Genomic DNA, 24,696 nt, shown 5'->3' on the forward strand with positions numbered 1-24,696 from the left:
TATACAGGCTATACTCCTTCACTAGCCTCCTGGTGGCAACTAGAAGCCTCGGCTGTCTAGCTGCATGTCAGGAGGAGGCCCTCAGTTTGTCTCTGGCTGGTGCCCTCTCACTACTGTCTTCACAGACTCCTGACTACAGACCAACCCCTCCCTGTCTGGGCCTGAATATATATACTAGGGGCTCCCTATCTCCCTCTAGTGTCTAGGATGATAACTACACCCTAATAGGCCTGCTGCAGAGCTAACAGGGGAGAATACACATAAATACATATGAAAATGCATTAAAATGGACCAAGAAATACACTGCCACTGTCCCTTAGGAGGAGGAGGACAACGCGGCCCAATTGACCCTTGTGTAGTGCCCACATTTACCTAGTGGGACACTACACGTGACATTGTGATTTTTTGCCTGGAGGTACATTAGGCGGTCACTGGATAAAAAAGTTACTGTAGGCTATTGGAGTACAGCCCCCAAAAGTTAGGCATTCATCTGACAGAAAAGAACTTGTGATAATGTGGCTGGAAGTACATTAGGTGATCACTGGATAACAATTTTACAGTAGGCCAATACAGGCCCCAAAAATTAAGCATTCACCTGACTGAAAAGAACTTGTGATGAGGTGGCTGGAGGTACATTAGGCTGCCACTGGATAAAATTTTTACTGTAGGCCAGTACAGGCCCCAAAAATTAGGCATTCACCTGAGAGAAAAGAACTTGTCATTAGGTGGCTGGAGGTACATTAGGCGGTCAATGGAAGAAAATTTTACTGTGGGACATTATAGGCCCCAAAAATTAGGCATTCACCTGACAGAAAAGAACTTGTGATGAGGTGGTTGAAGGTACATTTGGCGGTCACTGGATAAAATTTTTACTGTAAGCCAGTACAGGCCCCAAAAATTAGGCATTTACCTGACAGAAAAGAACTTGTGATGATGTGACTGGAGGTACATTAGGCGGTCACTGTATAAAAATTTTACTGTGGGCCAGTACAGGCCCCAAAAATGAATCATTCAACGGATAGAAAAGAACTTCTGATGATGTGGCTGGAGGTGCATTAGGTCGTAACCGGATAAATTTTTTACTGTAGGCCACTGGAGTACAGGCCCCAAAAATTAGGCATTCACCCGACAGAAAAGAACTTGTGATGAGGTGGCTGAAGGTACATTAGGCGGTCACTGGATAAAAATGTTACTGTAGGCCAATATAGGCCCCAAAAATTAGGCATTCATCTGACAAAAAAGAACTTGTGATTAGATGGCTGGAGGTACATTAGGTGGTCACTGGATAAAAATTTTACTGTAGGCCACTGGAGTACAGGCCCCAAAAATTAGGCATTCACCTGACAGAAAAGTACTTGTGATGAGGGGGCTGAATGCACACTAGGCGGTCACTGGATAAAAATGTTGGTGTAGGCCAGTACAGGCCCCAAAAATTAGGCATTCACCTGACAGAAAAGAACTTGTGATGATGTGGCTGAATGTACATTAGGCGGTCACTGAAGAAAAAGTGAATTTTGTCCAGCTTGTATTTGTGGCAATCCGAAGGCTTTTATTCAATAATCAGTAAAATCCAGGTACAGAAAGCAGAGTCTACATGTTTCGGGCACAATGCAATTTCAGCCCTTACTCATGACAATTTCAAATACACTGTGAGTTGTTCTTATAGAGGAGAGGGGAAGAGCTATTCAGCTGAAGTAATCAGATTGAGAGTCAACCCCTCCCTACTACAGGTGTGCACATAGGTAAAAACATACCAAAGTTACCTTTTCATATAGTTCATTAAAACAATACATTCAAAAAGATATAGAGGAAAAAAGTGGGGAGGAGAAAGAAAGGAGAAATAAATGGAAAATGAATTTATAGTTAATACTGTAAAATAAGGTCCAGTCTTTTATTTAAACCAAGAGGCTGGCGGCTTTCCAAACGGAAGATCCAATAGGATTCTCTGTTTAAAAGTTTCCGTTTTCTGTCACCACCTCTTATTGGTTTTTTAACTTTTTCAATACCTTGTACTGACATATGAGAGACATCACCACCATGTACCATGGCAAAGTGAAGACTTGCCGCAGATATGTTGCGGTTCGCATGGTGCGGTATGTCTGATATATGTTTTCTGATGCGTGTTTTAATTGCGTTGGTTGTGCATCCTACATATTGCAACCTACACTTTATGCATGTTATACAGTAGATTGCATGTGTGGTATTGCAATTAAGGAAGGAATTTATTTTAAAAACCTGGCCATTAACAGTAGATTCAAAACTTTGACAGATTTTCATGTATTTGCAACAAGTGCAAACGGAGTGACCACACTTATAATTCCCTTTTGTAGACAACCAGGTACTCTGGGTTATACGGGATTTATCATTTTTGAAAAGGGATGGACTCACTGAGCTTGCTATAGTAGGTGCTTTTTTGGCTGCACATTTAATGCCTTTTTGTGCCATTGCTGCCCATTTTTTGTCGCACGCTAGGACTGGAAAGTGCTTTTTCACGATGTTGCAAATTTGAAAATATTCCTTACTATATTGTGTAACGAAAATATTTTTTCTGTCATGATTAGGTGTCCCTCTAGTGTTATCACCCTTTGTTTTTGCGTTTGTGGTTAACAATAGATTTCTATTCATGTTTAATACGTCTCTATTGCATTTTTCCATCATTTTTTGCGAATATGCTCTATGTGTCAATCTATGTGTCAATTAGGCGGTCACTGGATAAAAATTTTACTGTAGGCCAGTGCAGGCCCCAAAAATTAGGCGATCACCTGACAGAAAATAACTTGTGATTATTTGACTGGAGGTACATTAGGCGGTCACTGGATAAAATTTTTACTGTAGGCCACTACAGGCCCCAAAAAGGAATCATTCACCGGACAGAAAAGATCTTGTGATGAGGTGGCTGAAGGTACATTAGGCGGTCACTGGATAAAAATGTTACTGTAGGCCAGTACAGGCCCCAAAAATTAGGCACCTGACAGAAAAGAACTTGTGATTATGTGACTGGAGGTACATTAGGCGGTCACTGGATAAAAATTTTACTGTAGGCCAGTACAGGCCCCAAAAATTAGGCATTCACCTGACAGAAAAGATCTTGTGATGAGGTGGCTGAAGGTACATTAGGCGGTCACTGGATAAAAATGTTACTGTAGGCCACTACAGGCCCCAAAAATTAGACATTCACCTGACAGAAAAGAACTTGTGATTAGGTGGCTGGAGGTACATTAGGTGGTCACTGGATAAAAATTTTACTGTAGGCCACTGGAGTACAGGCCCCAAAAATTAGGCATTCACCTGACAGAAAAGAACTTGTGATTAAGTGGCTGGAGGTAAGGTACAGTTGGCGGTCACTGGATAAAAATGTTACTGTAGGCCAGTACAGGCCCCAAAAATTAGGCATTCACTTGACAGAAAAGAACTTGTGATTAGGTGGCTGGAGGTACATTAGGCGGTCACTGGATAAAAATTTTACTGTGGGCCAGTACATGCCCCAAAAATGAATCATTCACCGGACAGAAAAGAACTTGTGATGATGTGGCTGGAGGTGCATTAGGTGGTCACTGGAAGAAAATTTTACTGTGGGCCATTATAGGCCCCAAAAATTAGGCATTCACCTGACAGAAAAGAACTTGTGATGATGTGGTTGAAGGTACATTTGGCGGTCACTGGATACAATTTTTACTGTAGGCCAGGTGGTCACTGGATAAAATTTTTATTGTAGGCCACTGGAGTACAGGCCCCAAAAATTAGGCATTCACCTGACAGAAAAGAACTTGTGATGATGTGGTTGAAGGTACATTTGGCGGTCACTGGATAAAAAATTTACTGTAGGCCAGTACAGGCCCCAAAAATTAGGCATTCACCTGACAGAAAAGAACTTGTGATTAGGTGGCTGAATGTACATTAGGCGGTCACTGGATAAAAATTTTACTGTGGGCCAGTACAGGCCCCAAAAATGAATCATTCACCGGACAGAAAAGAACTTGTGATGATGTGGCTGGAGTGCATCAGGTGGTCACTGGATAAACATTTTACTGTAGGCCACTGGAGTACAGGCCCCAAAATTTAGGCATTCACCTGACAGAAAAGAACTTGTGATGATGTGGCTGGAGGTGCATTAGGTGGTCACTGGAAGAAAATTTTACTGTGGGCCATTATAGGCCCCAAAAATTAGGCATTCACCTGACAGAAAAGAACTTGTGATGATGTGGTTGAAGGTACATTTGGCGGTCACTGGATACAATTTTTACTGTAGGCCAGTACAGGCCCCAAAAATTAGGCATTCACCTGACAGAAAAGAACTTGTGATTAGGTGGCTAAAGGTACATTAGGTGGTCACTGGATAAAAATTTTACTGTAGGCCACTGGAGTACATGCCCCAAAAATTAGGCATTCACTTGATAGAAAAGAACTTGTGATGATGTGGCTGGAGGTGCATTAGGTGGTTACTGGATAAAAATGTTACTGTAGGCCAGTACAGGCCCCAAAAATTAGGCATTCACCGGACAGAAAAGAACTTGTGATGATGTGGCTGGAGGTGCATTAGGTGGTCACTGGATAAAAATTTTACTGTAGGCCACTGGAGTACATGCCACAAAAATTAGGCATTCACCTGACAGAAAAGAACTTGTGATTTAGGTGGCTGGAGGTACGGTACATTAGGCGGTCACTGGATAAAAATGTTACTGTAGGCCAGTACAGGCCCCAAAAATTAGGCATTCACCTGACAGAAAAGAACTTGTGATTAGGTGGCTGGAGGTACATTAGGTGGTCACTGGATAAAATTTTTATTGTAGGCCACTGGAGTACAGGCCCCAAAAATTAGGCATTCACCTGACAGAAAAGAACTTGTGATGATGTGGTTGAAGGTACATTTGGCGGTCACTGGATAAAAAATTTACTGTAGGCCAGTACAGGCCCCAAAAATTAGGCATTCACCTGACAGAAAAGAACTTGTGATTAGGTGGCTGAATGTACATTAGGCGGTCACTGGATAAAAATTTTACTGTGGGCCAGTACAGGCCCCAAAAATGAATCATTCACCGGACAGAAAAGAACTTGTGATGATGTGGCTGGAGTGCATCAGGTGGTCACTGGATAAACATTTTACTGTAGGCCACTGGAGTACAGGCCCCAAAATTTAGGCATTCACCTGACAGAAAAGAACTTGTGATGAGGTGGCTGAAGGTGCATTAGGCGGTCACTGGATAAAAATGTTACTGTAGTTCAGTACAGGCCCCAAAAATTAGGCATTCACCTGACAGAAAAGAACTTGTGATTAGGTGGCTGGAGGTACATTAGGTGGTCGCTGGATAAAATTTTTACTGTAGGCCACTGGAGTACAGGCCCCAAAAATTAGGCATTCACCTGACAGAAAAGAACTTGTGATGAGGTGGCTGAAGGTACATTAGGCGGTCACTGGATAAAAATGTTACTGTAGGCCAGTACAGGCCCCAAAAATTAGGCATTCACCTGACAGAAAAGAACTTGTACCGTACATTCAGCCACCTAATTACAAGTTCTTTTCTGTCAGGTGAATGCCTAATTTTTGTGGCCTGTACTGGCCTACAGTAACATTTTTATCCTGTGACCGCCTAATGTACCTTCAGCCACCTAATCACAAGTTCTTTTATGTCAGGTGAATGCCTAATTTTTGGGGCCTGTATTGGCCTACAGTAACATTTTTATCCTGTGACCGCCTAATGTACCTTCAGCCACCTCATCACAAGTTCTTTTCTGTCACTTGAATGCCTAATTTTTGGGGCCTGTACTGGCCTACAGTAACATTTTTATCCAGTGACCGCCTAATGTACCGTACATTCAGCCACCTAATTACATTAGGCGGTCACTGGATAAAAATTTTACTGTAGGCCAGTACAGGCCCCAAAAATTAGACATTCACCTGACAGAAAAGAACTTGTGATGATGTGGTTGAAGGTACATTTGGCGGTCACTGGATAAAAAAATTTAAATCTAGGCCAGTACAGGCCCCAAACATTAGGCATTCACCTGACAGAAAAGAACTTGTGATTATGTGGCTGGAGGTATGGTACATTAGGCTGTCACTGGATAAAATTTTTACTGTAGGCCAGTACAGGCCCCAAAAATTAGGCATTCACCTGACAGAAAAGAACTTGTGATGATGTGGCTGAATGTACATTAGGCGGTCACTGGATAAAAATTTTACTGTGGGCCACTACAGGCCCCAAAAAGGAATCATTCACCGGACAGAAAAGAACTTGTGATGATGTGGCTGGAGGTGCATTAGTTGGTCTCTGGATAAAAAATTTACTGTAGGCAAGTACAGGCCCCAAAAATTAGGCATTCACCTGACAGAAAAGAACTTGTAATTAGGTGGCTGGAGGTACGGTACATTAGGCGGTCACTGGATAAAAATGTTACTGTAGGCCAGTACAGGCCCCAAAAATTAGGCATTCACTTGACAGAAAAGAACTTGTGATTAGGTGGCTGTAGGTACATTAGGTGGTCACTGGATAAAAATTTTACTGTAGGCCAGTACAGGCCCCAAAAATTAGGCATTCACCTGACAGAAAAGAACTTGTAATTAGGTGGCTGGAGGTACGGTACATTAGGCGGTCACTGGATAAAAATTTTACTGTAGGCCAGTACAGGCCCCAAAAATTAGGCATTCACCTGACAAAAAAGAACTTGTGATTAGGTGGCTGGAGGTACGGTACATTAGGCGGTCACTGGATAAAAATTTTACTGTAGGCCAGTACAGGCCATAAAAATTTGGCATTCAACTGACAGAAAAGAACTTGTAATTAGGTGGCTGGAGGTACGGTACATTAGCCGGTCACTGGATAAAAATGTTACTGTAGTCCAGTACAGGCCCCAAAAATTGGGCATTCACCTGACAGAAAAGAACTTGTGATGAGGTGGCTGGAGGTACATTAGGCGGTCACTGGATAAAAATTTAACTGTGGGCCATTACAGGCCCCAAAAATTAGGCATTCACCTGACAGAAAAGAACTTGTGATTAGGTGGCTGGAGGTACATTAGGCGGTCAATGAATAAAAATTTAACTGTGGGCCATTACAGGCCCCAAAAATTAGGCATTTACCTGACAGAAAAGAACTTGTGATTAGGTGGCTGGAGGTACATTAGGTGGTCACTGGATAAAATTTTTACTGTAGGCCACTGGAGTACAGGCCCCAAAAATTAGGCATTCACCTGACAGAAAAGAACTTGTGATGAGGTGGCTGAAGGTACATTAGGCGGTCACTGGATAAAAATGTTACTGTAGGCCAGTACAGGCCCCAAAAATTAGGCATTCACCTAACAGAAAAGAACTTGTAATGAGGTGGCTGAAGGTACATTAGGCGGTCACTGGATAAAAATGTTACTTTATGCCAGTACAGGCCCCAAAAATTAGGCATTCACCTGACAGAAAAGATCTTAGTCAAATCTGTTTTTATTGTTAGATAAAAGTTCAGCTTACACAAAATAAATGCAGGTCATGTACAATCATCATAAATCAAATGACAGATTACAGATATTCACATTATTATATTCTAAGTCATTTTAAGCTTCCAGGGTATCAACCCAACAATACAGGTAGATGAACAATTGCAATCATGCAGAACATATTTGCTATTCACTAGATGTATACATAAGTGCTTGAAGAGAACAAAAGTAAGAAGAGAAAAGAATAAATAAAAACACACGAAAACAAATGAGAATCCTGTCTATGACTTTTTCAAATTCACAGCTATTCGTCACCTATTCGAATAAAGGGGTAGTCAATAGGCTAATCTAACATAGTATATCTTGTCAAGTACAGATTTACTGGTCCCTCATGGTGTCCAGCACCTTTAATTGTGTCTCCAAGATGTTCTGGCTCACTCAGTATTCCTGGTTTTATATAAATTGTCCCCTTTCCTCTCTTTTATATATTTTATCCATGGTTCCCATACTCGCAAATATCTTTCTCTAGTATGATATGTCCAACCCACTAATTCCTCCATTCTGCATATGTCTGCCATTTTTTCCTGCCACATCTTTAGGGACGGTGGCTCTTTATTAGTGTTGAGCGAACAGTTCGAGCATAGTTCGGGTCCGTACCGAATTTTGGGGTGTTCGTGACACGGACCCGAACCCGAACTTTTTCGTAAAAGTTCGGGTTCGGGTTCGTCGTTCGGCATGTATTTTGGCGCATTTTGAAAGGCTGCCAAGCAGCCAATCAACATGCATCATACTACTTGCCCTAAGATGCCATCGCAGCCATGCCTACTATTGGCAAGGCTGTGATTGGCCAAGTGCAGCATGTGACTCAGCCTCTTTATAAGCTTGTGCGCACGTCGGGACGTGCTCACTCCCGATGTGAATAGAACAGGGATAGTCGCAGCTGATGCTAGGGCGAGAATAGGCAGGGATAATTGAATAACTGGAAGCAAATTTCTCTCCTCCACCTGTGATTCATCTGAACAACTGCAGCTGAGCTGCTTTTTTGATAGGGATTGGCTATTTTTAGAGTGGCCAGAGTGATTTTTCCATCCACATGTACCTGGGCTGACCGCCGGCCGCCATTTTGCGACTTGTAGTGCTGCAGCAGAAGCTGCCACAGTGTGCATTCCAAAGCTCCAAACAAGTCAGACATCTACACCTGGGATTCAGACCAATAGCGATTTAGCAGCACAGTCCAAGGCTATTTTTTTTAAAGGTTGTGCAGACCATTTTGTGGCACATGTTACTGGGCTGATAGGCGGCGGCCATCTTGGGACTAGTGCTGCAGCACAATCTCTCCCAACGTCCATTAATCACTTGTAATAGTGGTCTGTGCCATAGAAATCCTACATCAGGGACTTGGGTGTGCTTGTGTCACCCCTACTAATACCAGTCCACCTGTAATCCATACAGTGAAAAGCCATAAAGTATTCCAGTGAGGGAATTTTTTTTTTATTTAAAAAAGGCCAAGTTAGTTTATCTGGCGTTCAATATACTAGATACAGTTAGGCCTGCGTTTCATACATCTGGAATTAGCAAACTAATGTGCTGGGGTTGGGAAAACATATATGTACCCATACTAGAATCTGTCAAAGAAAGCGGTACTCACATATAACAGTCATTCCATCTGTAATCCATACAGTCAAAAGACTGAAAGTATTCCAGTGAGGGAATTTTTTTTATTTAAAAAAGGCCAAGTTAGTTTATCTGGCGTTCAATATACTAGATACAGTTAGGCCTGCGTTTCATACATCTGGAATTAGCAAACTAATGTGCTGGGGTTGGGAAAACATATATGTACCCATACTAGAATCTGTCAAAGAAAGCGGTACTCACATATAACAGTCATTCCATCTGTAATCCATACAGTCAAAAGACTGAAAGTATTCCAGTAAGGGAATTTTTTTTATTTAAAAAAGGCCAAGTTAGTTTATCTGGCGTTCAATATACTAGATACAGTTAGGCCTGCGTTTCATACATCTGGAATTAGCAAACTAATGTGCTGGGGTTGGGAAAACATATATGTACCCATACTAGAATCTGTCAAAGAAAGCGGTACTCACATATAACAGTCATTCCATCTGTAATCCATACAGTCAAAAGAATGAAAGTATTCCAGTGAGGGAATTTTTTTTATTTAAAAAAGGCCAAGTTAGTTTATCTGGCGTTCAATATACTAGATACAGTTAGGCCTGCGTTTCATACATCTGGAATTAGCAAACTAATGTGCTGGGGTTGGGAAAACATATATGTACCCATACTAGAATCTGTCAAAGAAAGCGGTACTCACATATAACAGTCATTCCATCTGTAATCCATACAGTCAAAAGACTGAAAGTATTCCAGTGAGGGGATTTTTTTTATTTAAAAAAGGCCAAGTTAGTTTATCTGGCGTTCAATATACTAGATACAGTTAGGCCTGCGTTTCATACATCTGGAATTAGCAAACTAATGTGCTGGGGTTGGGAAAACATATATGTACCCATACTAGAATCTGTCAAAGAAAGCGGTACTCACATATAACAGTCATTCCATCTGTAATCCATACAGTCAAAAGACTGAAAGTATTCCAGTGAGGGAATTTTTTATTTATTTAAAAAAGGCCAAGTTAGTTTATCTGGCGTTCAATATACTAGATACAGTTAGGCCTGCGTTTCATACATCTGGAATTAGCAAACTAATGTGCTGGGGTTGGGAAAACATATATGTACCCATACTAGAATCTGTCAAAGAAAGCGGTACTCACATATAACAGTCATTCCATCTGTAATCCATACAGTCAAAAGACTGAAAGTATTCCAGTGAGGGGATTTTTTTTTATTTAAAAAAGGCCAAGTTAGTTTATCTGGCGTTCAATATACTAGATACAGTTAGGCCTGCGTTTCATACATCTGGAATTAGCAAACTAATGTGCTGGGGTTGGGAAAACATATATGTACCCATACTAGAATCTGTCAAAGAAAGCGGTACTCACATATAACAGTCATTCCATCTGTAATCCATACAGTCAAAAGACTGAAAGTATTCCAGTGAGGGGATTTTTTTTATTTAAAAAAGGCCAAGTTAGTTTATCTGGCGTTCAATATACTAGATACAGTTAGGCCTGCGTTTCATACATCTGGAATTAGCAAACTAATGTGCTGGGGTTGGGAAAACATATATGTACCCATACTAGAATCTGTCAAAGAAAGCGGTACTCACATATAACAGTCATTCCATCTGTAATCCATACAGTCAAAAGACTGAAAGTATTCCAGTGAGGGAATTTTTTTTATTTAAAAAAGGCCAAGTTAGTTTATCTGGCGTTCAATATACTAGATACAGTTAGGCCTGCGTTTCATACATCTGGAATTAGCAAACTAATGTGCTGGGGTTGGGAAAACATATATGTACCCATACTAGAATCTGTCAAAGAAAGCGGTACTCACATATAACAGTCATTCCATCTGTAATCCATACAGTCAAAAGACTGAAAGTATTCCAGTGAGGGAATTTTTTTTTATTTAAAAAAGGCCAAGTTAGTTTATCTGGCGTTCAATATACTAGATACAGTTAGGCCTGCGTTTCATACATCTGGAATTAGCAAACTAATGTGCTGGGGTTGGGAAAACATATATGTACCCATACTAGAATCTGTCAAAGAAAGCGGTACTCACATATAACAGTCATTCCATCTGTAATCCATACAGTCAAAAGACTGAAAGTATTCCAGTGAGGGAATTTTTTATTTATTTAAAAAGGCCAAGTTAGTTTATCTGGCGTTCAATATACTAGATACAGTTAGGCCTGCGTTTCATACATCTGGAATTAGCAAACTAATGTGCTGGGGTTGGGAAAACATATATGTACCCATACTAGAATCTGTCAAAGAAAGCGGTACTCACATATAACAGTCATTCCATCTGTAATCCATACAGTCAAAAGACTGAAAGTATTCCAGTGAGGGGATTTTTTTTATTTAAAAAAGGCCAAGTTAGTTTATCTGGCGTTCAATATACTAGATACAGTTAGGCCTGCGTTTCATACATCTGGAATTAGCAAACTAATGTGCTGGGGTTGGGAAAACATATATGTACCCATACTAGAATCTGTCAAAGAAAGCGGTACTCACATATAACAGTCATTCCATCTGTAATCCATACAGTCAAAAGACTGAAAGTATTCCAGTGAGGGGATTTTTTTTATTTAAAAAAGGCCAAGTTAGTTTATCTGGCGTTCAATATACTAGATACAGTTAGGCCTGCGTTTCATACATCTGGAATTAGCAAACTAATGTGCTGGGGTTGGGAAAACATATATGTACCCATACTAGAATCTGTCAAAGAAAGCGGTACTCACATATAACAGTCATTCCATCTGTAATCCATACAGTCAAAAGACTGAAAGTATTCCAGTGAGGGGATTTTTTTTATTTAAAAAAGGCCAAGTTAGTTTATCTGGCGTTCAATATACTAGATACAGTTAGGCCTGCGTTTCATACATCTGGAATTAGCAAACTAATGTGCTGGGGTTGGGAAAACATATATGTACCCATACTAGAATCTGTCAAAGAAAGCGGTACTCACATATAACAGTCATTCCATCTGTAATCCATACAGTCAAAAGACTGAAAGTATTCCAGTGAGGGGATTTTGCTTATAAAAAATAATATATTTCATTGTGGTGCGAGTTGAATCGCAACAATGAAGAAAAATACTATTAAGGGACGAGGACGCGGTCGTGGTGGTGTCCGTGGAGCCTCTGTTGCTGGTAGAGGACGTGGCCGTTCGGCCCCAGGCGCACACAGTAGGGAACGAACTCCCTCAACTAGCCGGCAGAATGTACCGCAATATCTCGTGGGGCCCAATGCCGCTCTTAGGATGGTAAGGCCTGAGCAGGTACAGGCATTAATCGATTGGGTGGCCGACAGTGCTTCCAGCACGTTCACCACATGGTCTTCCACCCAGTCTTCTGCGGAAAGCGCACAGGTGGCACCTGAAAACCAAGCCCATCAGTCTGTCACATCACCCCCAAGCATATCAGGGAAACGGTCTGAGCCACAAGTTATGCAGCAGTCTCTTCTTCTGTTTGAAGACTCTGCTTCCAGGGTTTCCCAGGGGCGTCCACCTAGCCCTTCCCCAGTGGAGGAAGACATACCATGCACTGACGCACAACCACTTATGTCTCCAGATGAAGAGGACATGGGAATACCACCACAGCAGAGTCACCGACTCTCTGATGATGACGAAACACAGGTGCCCACTGCCGCGTCTTTTTGCAGTGTGCAGACTGAACAGGAGGAGGTCAGGGAGGGAGACTGGGTGGAAGACGATGCAGAGGACGATGAGGTCTTAGACCCCACATGGACTGAAGGTCGTGGCGATGACTTTCACAGTTCAGAGGAAGAGGTAGTGGTGAGACCGAGACAACAGCGAAGCCAAAGAGGGAGCAGGGGGCCAAAGCAGACGAGCCGCCGCCCCCAGAGTTCGCCTGCTACTGGACATCGCCAACAGGGACCCAGCCCCACAAAGGCAGCTTCAAAGAGTTCCCTGGCATGGCACTTCTTTAAACAATGTCCTACCGACAAGACCCGAGTGACTTGCACGCTCTGCCATCAGAGCCTGAGGCGAGGCATTAACGTTCTGAACCTCAGCACAACCTGCATGACCAGGCATCTACATGCAAAGCATGAACTGCAGTGGGGTACACACCTTAAAAACCAGGCACTCGCTGAGGCTCCCCCTGCTCCCTCTACCGCTGCTGCCTCGGCTTCCGCCTCGAGAGGAATGTTGCCACCTGCCGAGCAGCAAACAGAGGATGTGCCACCGACACCACCACCACCGCCACCGTCAACTAGCGTCTCCACTATATCACACAGCAGCGTTCAGCTCTCAATATCTCAAACCTTAGAGAGGAAGCGCAAATTCCCCCCGAGTCACCCTCGAGCCCTTGGCCTGAACGCCAGCATTTCTAAACTGCTGGCCTTTGAAATGCTGTCATTCCGGCTGGTGGACACAGACAGCTTCAAACAGCTGATGGCCATGGCTGTCCCGCAGTATGTGGTTCCCAGCCGCCACTACTTCTCCAAGACAGCCGTGCCTTCCCTGCACATGCAAGTGTCCGATAAAATCAAGTGTGCACTGCGCAACGCCATTTGTGGCAAGGTCCACCTAACCACAGATACGTGGACCAGTAAGCACGGCCAGGGACGCTATATCTCACTAACTGCACACTGGATGAATGTAGTGGCGGCTGGGCCCCCGGCGGACAGTTCCTTGGCGCACGTCCTTCCGCCCCCTAGGATCGCAGGGCATCATTCTCTGCCTCCTGTAGCCTCCTCCTCCTACTCGGCTTCCTCCTCCACTGCTTCCACCAGCTCATCCGGTCAGCCACACACCTTCACCACCAACTTCAGCACAGCCCGGGGTAAACGTCAGCAGGCCATTCTGAAACTCATATGTTTGGGGGACAGGCCCCACAGCGCAAAGGAGTTGTGGCGGGGTATTGAACAACAGACCGACGAGTGGTTTCTGCCGGTGGGCCTCAAGCCAGGCCTGGTGGTATGCGATAATGGGCGAAATCTCGTGGCAGCTCTGGGACTAGCCGGTTTGACGCACATCCCTTGCCTGGCGCATGTGCTGAACTTGGTGGTGCAGAGGTTCATTCACCACTACCCCAACATGTCAGAGCTGCTGCATAAAGTGCGGGCCGTCTGTGCGCGCTTCCGCCGTTCACATCCTGCCGCTGCTCGCCTGTCTGCGCTACAGCGGAACTTCGGCCTTCCCGCTCACCGCCTCATATGCGACGTGCCCACCCGGTGGAACTCCACCTTGCACATGCTGGAGAGACTGTGCGAGCAGCAGCAGGCCATAGTGGAGTTTCAGCTGCAGCACGCTCGCGTCAGTCGTACTGCCGAACAGCACCACTTCACCACCAATGATTGGGCCTCCATGCGAGACCTGTGTGCCCTGCTGCGCTGTTTCGAGTACTCCACCAACATGGCCAGTGGCGATGACACTGTTATCAGCGTTACAATACCACTTCTATGTCTCCTTGAGAAAACACTTAGGGCAATGATGTTAGAGGAGGTGGCCCAGGTGGAGGAGGAGGAGGAGGATGAGGGCTCGTTTCTAACACTTTCGGGCCAGTCTGTTCGAAGTGGCTCAGAGGGAGGTTTGTTTAAGCAGCAGAGGACAGGTTCACAAGTCGCCAGCCAAGGCACTGTACTGGAGGACGAGGAGGATGAGGAGGAGGAGGTGGAGGGGGACGAGGATGATGCAAGTTCACAGCGGGGTGGCAGCCCAGGCCCATCACTGGTGCGTGGCTGGGGGGATACGGTGGACGATGACGATACGCCTCCCACAGAGGACAGCTTGTCCTTACCCATGGGTAGCCTGGCCCACATGAGCGAATATATGCTCCAATGCCTGCGCAACGACAGCAGAGTTGCCCACGTTTTAACGTGTGCAGACTACTGGGTGGCCACCCTGCTGGATCCCCGGTATAAAGACAATGGGCCCACTTTAATTCCTGAACTGGAGCGCGACCGTAAGATGCGCGAGTACAAGCGCACGCTGATAGAGGCGCTCTTGAGAGCATTCCCACATGTCACAGGGGAACAGGTGGAAGGTGAAGGCAGAGGAGTGGCAAGAGGTCGCCAACGCAGCTGTGTCACGGCCAGCTCATCTGAGGGCAGGGTTAGCATGGCAGAAATGTGGAAAAGTTTTGTCTCCACGCCACAGCTATCTGCACCGACACCTGATACGGAACGTGTTAGCAGGAGGCAGCATTTCACTAACATGGTTGAACAGTATGTCTGCACACCCCTCCACATCCTGACGGATGGTTCGGCCCCATTCAACTACTGGGTTTCGAAATTGTCCACGTGGCCAGAGTTAGCATGTTATGCCTTGGAGGTGCTTTCCTGCCCGGCGGCCAGCGTTTTATCTGAACGCGTATTCAGCACGGCAGGGGGCGTCATTACTGACAAGCGCAGCCGCCTGTCCACAGCCAACGTGGACAAGCTGACCTTCATAAAGATGAACCAGGCATGGATCCCACAGGACCTGTCCCTCCCTTGTGCAGAGTAGTCCTTATTAACTGCCTAAAACATGTCTTGTTGTGCTACGGGCCACTTCTTTATTTGATACAAATTTTATGAAACCCACAGTTGAATGAAACTCTTCTCTGTCTGGGCGCCGGGGCCTAACCAGATGAAAGTGGCCGGTTAAACTAACGGGTGACATGAAGCCATAACCTCTGCCATGCTACCTCTGTCTTCTGTCTGGGTGCTGAGGCCTAAGTCAAATAAAGCGGTCTTCTGCTGTGCTGGGGGATATGAAGCTAATCTCTGACCTCTCTCCTCTGTCTGGGTCCAAAGGCCTAAATCACTGAAAGAGGCCTTCTCCTGTGGTGTGTGATATGATGCCAGAATATGTGCTGTGGGGCCTCTCTCCTCTTCCTGGGTGCAGGGGTCAAATAAACTAAATTGTGGCCTACTCCTGTGGTGGTTGATATGATGCCTGATTCTCTGATGTGGAACCTCTCTCCTCTGTTTGGGTGAAGGGGTCAAAGTAACTAAATGGTGGCTTCTCCTGTGGTGGCTGATATGATGCCAGAATATGTGCTGTGGTGCCTCTCTCCTCTTCCTGGGTGCGGGGGTCAAAGTAACTCAATGGTGGCTTCTCCTGTGGTGGCTGATATGATGCCAGAATATGTGCTGTGGTGCCTCTCTCCTCTTCCTGGGTGCGGGGGTCAAAGTAACTCAATGGTGGCTTCTCCTGTGGTGGCTGATATGATGCCAGAATATGTGCTGTGGTGCCTCTCTCCTCTTCCTGGGTGCAGGGGTCAAAGTAACTAAATGGTGGCTTCTCCTGTGGTGGTTGATATGATGCCTGATTCTCTGCTGTGAAACCTCTCTCCTCCATCTGGGTGTAGGGGTCAAAGTCTTTCAAAGTCGCCTTCTCCTGTGCTGATTGATATAAAGCTGATGGTTGTGCCATCTGACATGGTTGCCAGGGTCTGATTCAATGGGGGCCTACTCCTGTGGTGGGTGATCTAAATGCCTGATTCTCTGCTGTGAAACCTCTCTCCTCCGTCTGGGTGTAGGGGTCAAAGTCTTTCAAAGTCGCCTTCTCCTGTGCTGATTGATATGAAGCTGATGGTTGTGCCATCTGACATGGTTGCCGGGGTCCCATTAAATTGGGGCCTACTCCTGTGGTGGGTGATCTAAATGCCTGATTCTCTGCTTTGAAACCTCTCTCCTCCGTCCGGGTGTAGGGGTCAAAGTCTGTCAAAGTCGCCTTCTCCTGTGCTGATTGATATAAAGCTTATGCTTGTGCCATCTGACATGGTTGCCGGGGTCTGATTCAATGGTGGCCTACTCCTGTGGTGGGTGATCTAAATGCCTGATTCTCTGCTGTGTAACCTCTCTCCTCCGTCTGGGTGTAGGGGTCAAAGTAACTAAATGGTGGCCTACTCCTGTGGTGGGTGATATGATGCCTGGTTCTCTGCTGTGGGACCTCTCTCCTTTGTCTGGGTGCTGTGGTCAAAATAATAGTAAGTGACCTTCTCCATTGGTGGGTGACTTGAAGCCTGATTCTGTGCTATGGGACCTCACTCCAATTAATATTGTTTAATTTTTATTTATTTTATGTTAACTCATCATTTCCCTATCTACATTTGTTTGCAGGGGATTTAACTACATTTTGCTGCCTTTTGCAGCCCTCTAGCCCTTTCCGGGTGTGTTTTACAGCCTTTTTAGTGCCCAAAAGTTCGGGTCCCCATTGACTTCTATGGGGTTCGGGTTCGGGATGAAGTTCGGGTCGAGTTCGGATCCCGAACCCGAACATTTTTCGAAAGTTCGGCCGAACTCGTCGAACCCGAACATCCAGGTGTTCGCTCAACTCTACTCTTTATCTCTCCTTTTTACAGGTACCAATAACTTAGCTGCCGCTATCATGTGTGTGGGTAGATTCATTCTGCCCGGTCTGAAGTCACTCGTGGGTAGCCATAGTAGAACTAGTTTCGGTGTGAGCTTCAGGTTCACAAACAAATCTGGTTAATCGCTTTTTCGATGTCATCCCAGAATTTCTTCAGCCTCGGGCAGAACCACCAGATATGTGACAGCGATCCTCTACTTTCTCCACACCTCCAACAGAGATCATCTGGTCCTAACCACACTTGAAATAACCATTCAGGTGTTCTGTACCATCTCGTGAGTAGTTTCAGGGAGTTTTCTTGGGTCAAGATGCACTTAGAGAAACCATGTGAGTGAGTCAGGACATCTCTTATCCGAATCATCCAGCACACAATCCAACTCTTTCTCCCAAGCTTCCACATAAGAAGGAAAGCTATCACCTCTATCTCTCATCAGTTGTGTATAAATAAGCGAGATGCATTTCGGGGGAATTTTGGGGAGCAATGTGTATGTTTCTATCCAGGTAGGTTCCTCAAGTGGAACAAACTTAGACTTTTTGAACTTAGCACACGTGTTTTCGAAATCCCGCACTTGAAGGAAATCCCACTTTATACTATTTCTTCCACCAAGGGAGGCATAATACCCTTGCTGGTCAGTAGTTTTCACCAAATCCCCTACCACTACTCCCAGTAAAGACTTCCAAATGGGGCTGGTCTCTACATGAGATGTGTTCAAGATCTGGGGCAACACTCTGAGTGGTGTCAGGGGTGACAGCTTCCCTCTTCCCATATTAAGTGCTTTTGTCTTATTACATGCTATGACAGTTCCCTGTGTGATGACACTAAGTATTGCATTTTTATCTGGCTTTTTAAAAGGGAACCACAGCATATAGTCCGCTGAATAACCCAATAGGGCAAGTTCCATTTCTATATGCATGGATGAGGGCACAGGTCTCGTCAAGGCAATCCACCTCTCCAGGTGAATGGCTTGTATATATTGTTCTATCTCTGGAAGTGATATACCTCCTTGCTTCCTTCTTCTAGTTAGTAGTTCGAAGGGAAGTCTAGCCTTTTTGTTTGCCCAAATATATCTCCCAATCGCCATTCTAATCTTGGCTATGAAATTGGTTGGTAAATGTAGAGGCAGAGATCTAAGAGTATATAACAGCTGGGGTAATACATAGGCCGTAACTACATTCTTCCTACCTAGCCAGGATAAGTATGGCAGAGAGCTTTTGGATAGGAAGGCTTCAATCTTTTTCAGCAGAGGAGGGAAGTTTAGCCTGAATAGCAGACCCGGGTCTCTTGATATATTGACACCTAAATACTTAATAGAAGTCGGGGGCCACTTAAAGGGTGTCATACCTTTAAGCCTAGCTTGTTGTGTGTTTGAGAGAGATATCCCTAGTGCTTCGGATTTGTCTAGGTTAATCTTAAAATTGGACAATGACCCAAACTGTTGGAAGATACTTAGGACTTCAGGCATAGCATTTAGTGGATCGGTTAGTATGAGAAGCAAATCATCAGCAAACGCTGCCATTTTATGAGTATATGTACCTAATTGCAATCCCTGGATAGCCGGGTTTTGTCTAAATTTAAGGAGTAAAGTCTCCAGGGTAAGAATAAAAAGTGTAGGGGATAATGGGCATCCCTGTCGCGTGCCATTGCATATCGAGAAGGCGTCCGACAGAGTCCCATTTACCATAATTCGCGCTGATGGGGAGGAGTAAAGTGAGAATATGGCATTAATAAACTGGTCAGGAAACCTGAATGCTTCCAATGCGTTGCGCATATACACTCACCTAAAGAATTATTAGGAACACCATACTAATACGGTGTTGGACCCCCTTTTGCCTTCAGAACTGCCTTAATTCTACGTGGCATTGATTCAACAAGGTACTGATAGCATTCTTTAGAAATGTTGGCCCATATTGATATTATAGCATCTTGCAGTTGATGGAGATTTGAGGGATGCACATCCAGGGCACGAAGCTCCCGTTCCACCACATCCAAAGATGCTCTATTGGGTTGAGATCTGGTGACTGTGGGGGCCATTTTAGTACAGTGAACTCATTGTCATGTTCAAGAAACCAATTTGAAATAATTCGAGCTTTGTGACATGGTGCATTATCCTGCTGGAAGTAGCCATCAGAGGATGGATACATGTTCTCATTCTGTTTACGCCAAATTCGGACTCTACCATTTAAATGTCTCAACAGAAATCAAGACTCATCAGACCAGGCAACATTTTTCCAGTCTTCAACAGTCCAATTTTGGTGAGCTCGTGCAAATTGTAGCCTCTTTTTCCTATTTGTAGTGGAGATGAGTGGTACCCGGTGGGGTCTTCTGCTGTTGTAGCCCATCCGCCTCATGGTTGTGCGTGTTGTGGCTTCACAAATGCTTTGCTGCATACCTCGGTTGTAACGAGTGGTTATTTCAGTCAACGTTGCTCTTCTATCAGCTTGAATCAGTCGGCCCATTCTCCTCTGACCTCTAGCATCCACAAGGCATTTTCGCCCACAGGACTGCCGCATACTGGATGTTTTTCCCTTTTCACACCATTCTTTGTAAACCCTAGAAATGGTTGTGCGTGAAAATCCCAGTAACTGAGCAGATTGTGAAATACTCAGACCGGCCCGTCTGGCACCAACAACCATGCCACGCTCAAAATTGCTTAAATCACCTTTCTTTCCCATTCTGACATTCAGTTTGGAGTTCAGGAGATTGTCTTGACAAGGACCACATCCCTAAATGCACTGAAGCAACTGCCATGTGATTGGTTGACTAGATAATTGCATTAATGAGAAATAGAACAGGTGTTCCTAATAATTCTTTAGGTGAGTGTATAGCCAGCTGACTGTCAAACGCCTTCTCCGCGTCAGTTCCCAGTAGTACCAACGGGGTCCTATTCTGTTTAGCGTAGCAGACACTATGGACCACTCTGCTAACATTATGTCTCCCCTCCCTTCCCGGTACGAAACCCACCTGCTCTTCCCCCACAAGCTCAGGCAACAGCTTAGCAATCCTTGCACTAAGCAATTTAGCCCACCACTTTAAATCGGTGTTGAGCAGGGAAATTGGCCTGTAACTTCCACAGGCTTCCTGATCCTTCCCTTCATGAATTACTGTAATATGCGCTGCCTGAGCCTGAGGGGGAAGAGTCTCTCCTCGGAGCAGTGAATTACATAGGCAGACAAAGTAAGGGACAAGTATATCTCTGAACTTTTTGTAATAAGCGATGGGAAACCCATCTGGGCCAGGGCTTTTCCCCAGTGGTATGGTATCCAAAACTCGCTTCACCTCCTCTGCTGTAAAGGGCCTAAGCAAATCTAAGCCATTCGCCTCTGAGATGGAAGGTATCTTAATAGATTTAAGGAATTTCTTAATCTGTAAGGCCATGTCAGGACCTGTGACTCTGTCCCCTAGGTTATATAGGGATTCATAGAACTTACGGAACTCCCCGGCAATGGCGGGCGTATTTGTAAATCTGTTTCCCTCCGAGGATTTAATCGCTGGAATAAAGGACTTATCTCTCTGGTGTTTTAAAAGAGCAGACATCAATTTGGTACTTTTATTACCATGTAGGTAATGTTTAAAACGTAGGACCTGTAAAATTTTGGCTGATCTAACATTAAGAAGATCTTTCACTTTCTTACGTAGGGAAGCAAGGGAAACATACACCTCATCAGACTGCGATTTTTTATGAAGTCTTTCAAGTGTTGATATTTGCAGCAACAAAGAGTTCGACTCTTTTAGTCTCTGTCTCTTTAACCTGGTACCTAGACTAATGAGCTCACCCCTAATTACCTCTTTGTGGGCCTCCCATAGGATGGAGCTTGAAACCTGACCCGAGTCATTATTCAAAAAATAATCTTTTAGCTTTTGCGAAATTAACTGTGCATTCTGTACATCGTCTATTAGTGTGGTGTTCAATCGCCAGGTCCAGGATCTACGAGGGAGGTCAGCACCTCCACGCAAACAGGGGCATGGTCAGAAATAACCGCATTACCTATTCTGGCTTCTGTAACTACTGGGAGCGCATGATTAGATAGGAATATATAATCCAATCTCTGGTACGAATCATGTACCCTGGAATGGAACGTATAATCCTTATCTTCTGGATGTAACAACCTCCAGACATCCGATACACCTAGATCTGATAGTGTAAGGTGAAGATTGCTGAGTTTTTTAACCAACGAGCTCCTGGACTTAGACGTGGTGTCTTTCAAAGGATCGAAAATCATATTCAAATCCCCTCCTATGATCAGCAATCCCTCAGCAAAGGGTCTCAGGGTCTCAAGCGTCTTCAAGATCCACCTAATTTGATTAGTATTGGGAGCGTACAGGTAATGGTTAAATTAAGAATTTTACCTTTTACCAAGAGGTACCTGCCCTCTGGGTCTGCAATTTTCGCTAACACTTTAAACTGGATATTTTTCCCGATACCAATCGATACTCCCCTTGAGGCAGATGAGTGGGACGCATGAAACCATAAGGGGAAGTGCTTGCTGACCACATTAGGAATATGCATATGCCTGAAATGAGTCTCTTGTATAAAAGCTATATCAGCCTGTTCCTTCTTTAAAGTATGATACAACTGGCTCCTCTTTTGAGGGATATTAGCGCCATTAACATTGAGGGAGTAAACCTTCACTTCAGCCATAGTCAAGCATACAATCTCCTAAGTGACTTGCGATATTATAGAAGTCAGGTAAGACAGGGCACATGTAAAAACAATTAAAAGTAACTATGAACAAAACAAATGGGCTGCAGGGCCCAATGGCGTCTCTAGACGCTATAACGCACACTCTGGTCGTATAATCAAGGCCGGTGGGGGGAAACATGTGTGGAGAAGCCACCAGGACTCATTTCCAACCAGACGGTCTATCAGGTTATAAAGTGAGACCCTTTTTCACATTTTTTTTAAAACTGCACATAAGTACAAGGGAAAAAACATATAGGTTAGTGACAAATCCCCAACAGGGGTAGGCAACTCTACTACCTCAATAAAGAAAGCATATCCATGTGAAAGTGACACACTATGGAAATACTAAAAGTGAGAACACTAGCAGAATAAACCACTCTTATGGAATCAAAGTCTTACTCCTTAGGTGATTTGCCAGTGCAAATTCTGGGGGAGCTGAGGTAGGTCTGGCGGGAACGATGTCGGCAGCCATGATGGAATTTCCAGAGGCTCCATCTGCAGTGTGTCCCACATCTTAGGCAAATCTTCTGGTGTTCGCACCGTGAATTGTCGGCCCTCAATAGTGGTTGTTAAGCCAAAGGGAAAGAGACATTTCATCGGGAGCTTCCTCTCCCTCAGTGCATTAGTAAGCGGGCGGAAGGCTCTCCTTTTAGCCAGCGTGCTAGCCGCCAAGTCCTGGAACAGCAGGATTTTATTCTCCTCTAATAGAAGGTCACCCGCTTCTCTTGCAGCCTTGAGCAAAGCAGCAGTGTCCAAATAATTCAATAAAGCACACACTACATCCCTCGGTGGTTCTGTGGCTGGCGGTTTTGGTCTCAAGGCCCTATGCGCCCGTTCAATAACAATGGCGTCAGCCCTCTCTTTGCCTATGAGCATTTCAAACAAATGTCGCACTGTGGGTGTTCAGTGGAGACTGATTCTGGTATGCCTCTCAGGCGGATATTCTTTCGTCGGCCTCTGTTCTCCTGGTCTTCTAGATACAGGAATGCATTGTTTACCTGTTTGCAGACCGAGGCAAGTTGGCTTTGTAACCCAGCACTATGCTGCGACATGAGGGAGTGTGAGTCCTCCAGGGCTTCTACCCTGTGTCCCATATGTAGGACCTCTGTTTTAATGTCAGACAGCTCTTTTCAGGACTGGTGTTAGAGCTTTATCTAGTGACTGTGCTAATGACTGTTGTAGGAAGGCTCTAGTGATCGGCAGGGAGTCTCTCTCACCTTGGACTTCAGAGCCGGCTTCTGAGGAATCTCCATCAGATTAGTCTTCCCGCGTCTCCACTGTTGCGTGTTTCGCGCCGCCTTCCCCCGCTCCGGCTGAGAAGAAACTCTTACTGAGGTACTTATTCATGTGGCTTTGCAAACTTTTCAGTTTCGGGGTGCTGTCCACCTCCCCTCTTCTATCTCTGCCGATTTTTCCCATAATCTCGTCGGGTAGCTTTGATATAGGCTAAAAGACCGGGTTTATGGCGAGGAGCTCAGACGCACACGTCCTTCACCATGCTCAGTCGGCTCCGCCCCCTGACAAAAAAGATCTTGTGATGAGGTGGCTGAAGGTACATTAGGCGGTCACTGGATAAAAATGTTACTGTAGGCCAGTACAGGCCCCAAAAATTAGGCATTCACCTGACAGAAAAGAATTTGTGATTAGGTGGCTGGAGGTACATTAGGTGGTCACTGGATTAAAATTTTACTGTAGGCCACTGGAGTACAGGCCCCAAAAATTTGGCATTCACCTGACAGAAAAGAACTTGTTATTATGTGGCTGAATGTACGGTACATTAGGCGGTCACTGGATAAAAATTTTACTGTGGGCCATTACAGGCCCCAAAAAATAGGCATTCACCTGACAGAAAAGAACTTGTGATGATGTGGTTGAAGGTACATTTGGCGGTCACTGGATAAAATTTTTATTGTAGGCCAGTACTTGCCCCAAAAATTAGGCATTCACCTAACAGAAAAGAACTTGTGATGATGTGGCTGAATGTACATTAGGAAAGAGACCCCCCTGCGCTCCTATTGTATAGATATGTGTAAATCGGCCTGTATAGGGAGATCCTGCTGCTTAATGTCTAATAAGGAGCTATTGTTCTCCTTAGGTAAGTGTATACAAAATAAATATATCACCCGTAGGGGATATGAGACATAAGCGCTGGCATACACAATCAGAAACAGCTAGTCCTTTAACCCCTTAAGGACATAGGACGTACCGGTACGCCCTATTTCCCGAGTCCTTAAGGACCAAGGACGTACCGGTACGTCCTAACTTTTAAATAGGCATTCCGGCACCCCAGGGGTTAAACGGAACGGGATTTCGGCTGAAATCATTCAGCCGGCATCCTGTGACAACGCCAGGGGGGGTCATGTGACCCCCCCGTGTCGGCGATCGCAGCAAACCGCAGGTCAATTCAGACCTGCGGTTTGCTGCGCTTTTTGCAGTTTCTGATCCCCGCGGACCCTGACCACGGGGATCAGAAACTTTAGAGTGGCTAAAATCAATCGCAGGCGGTGGGGGTGTTGCGGGAGGCGGGCGGTGCGGCAGGCGGGATCGCGATCCCCCGTCCGCCTGCCCATGAATGATCGTTGGCTTCTAGAGGGTATACCAGGGTGCCAGCACATTGCTGACACCCTGGTATA

This window comes from Bufo bufo, chromosome 5 (assembly GCF_905171765.1).
Source record: "Bufo bufo chromosome 5, aBufBuf1.1, whole genome shotgun sequence".
Lineage (NCBI taxonomy): Eukaryota > Metazoa > Chordata > Amphibia > Anura > Bufonidae > Bufo > Bufo bufo.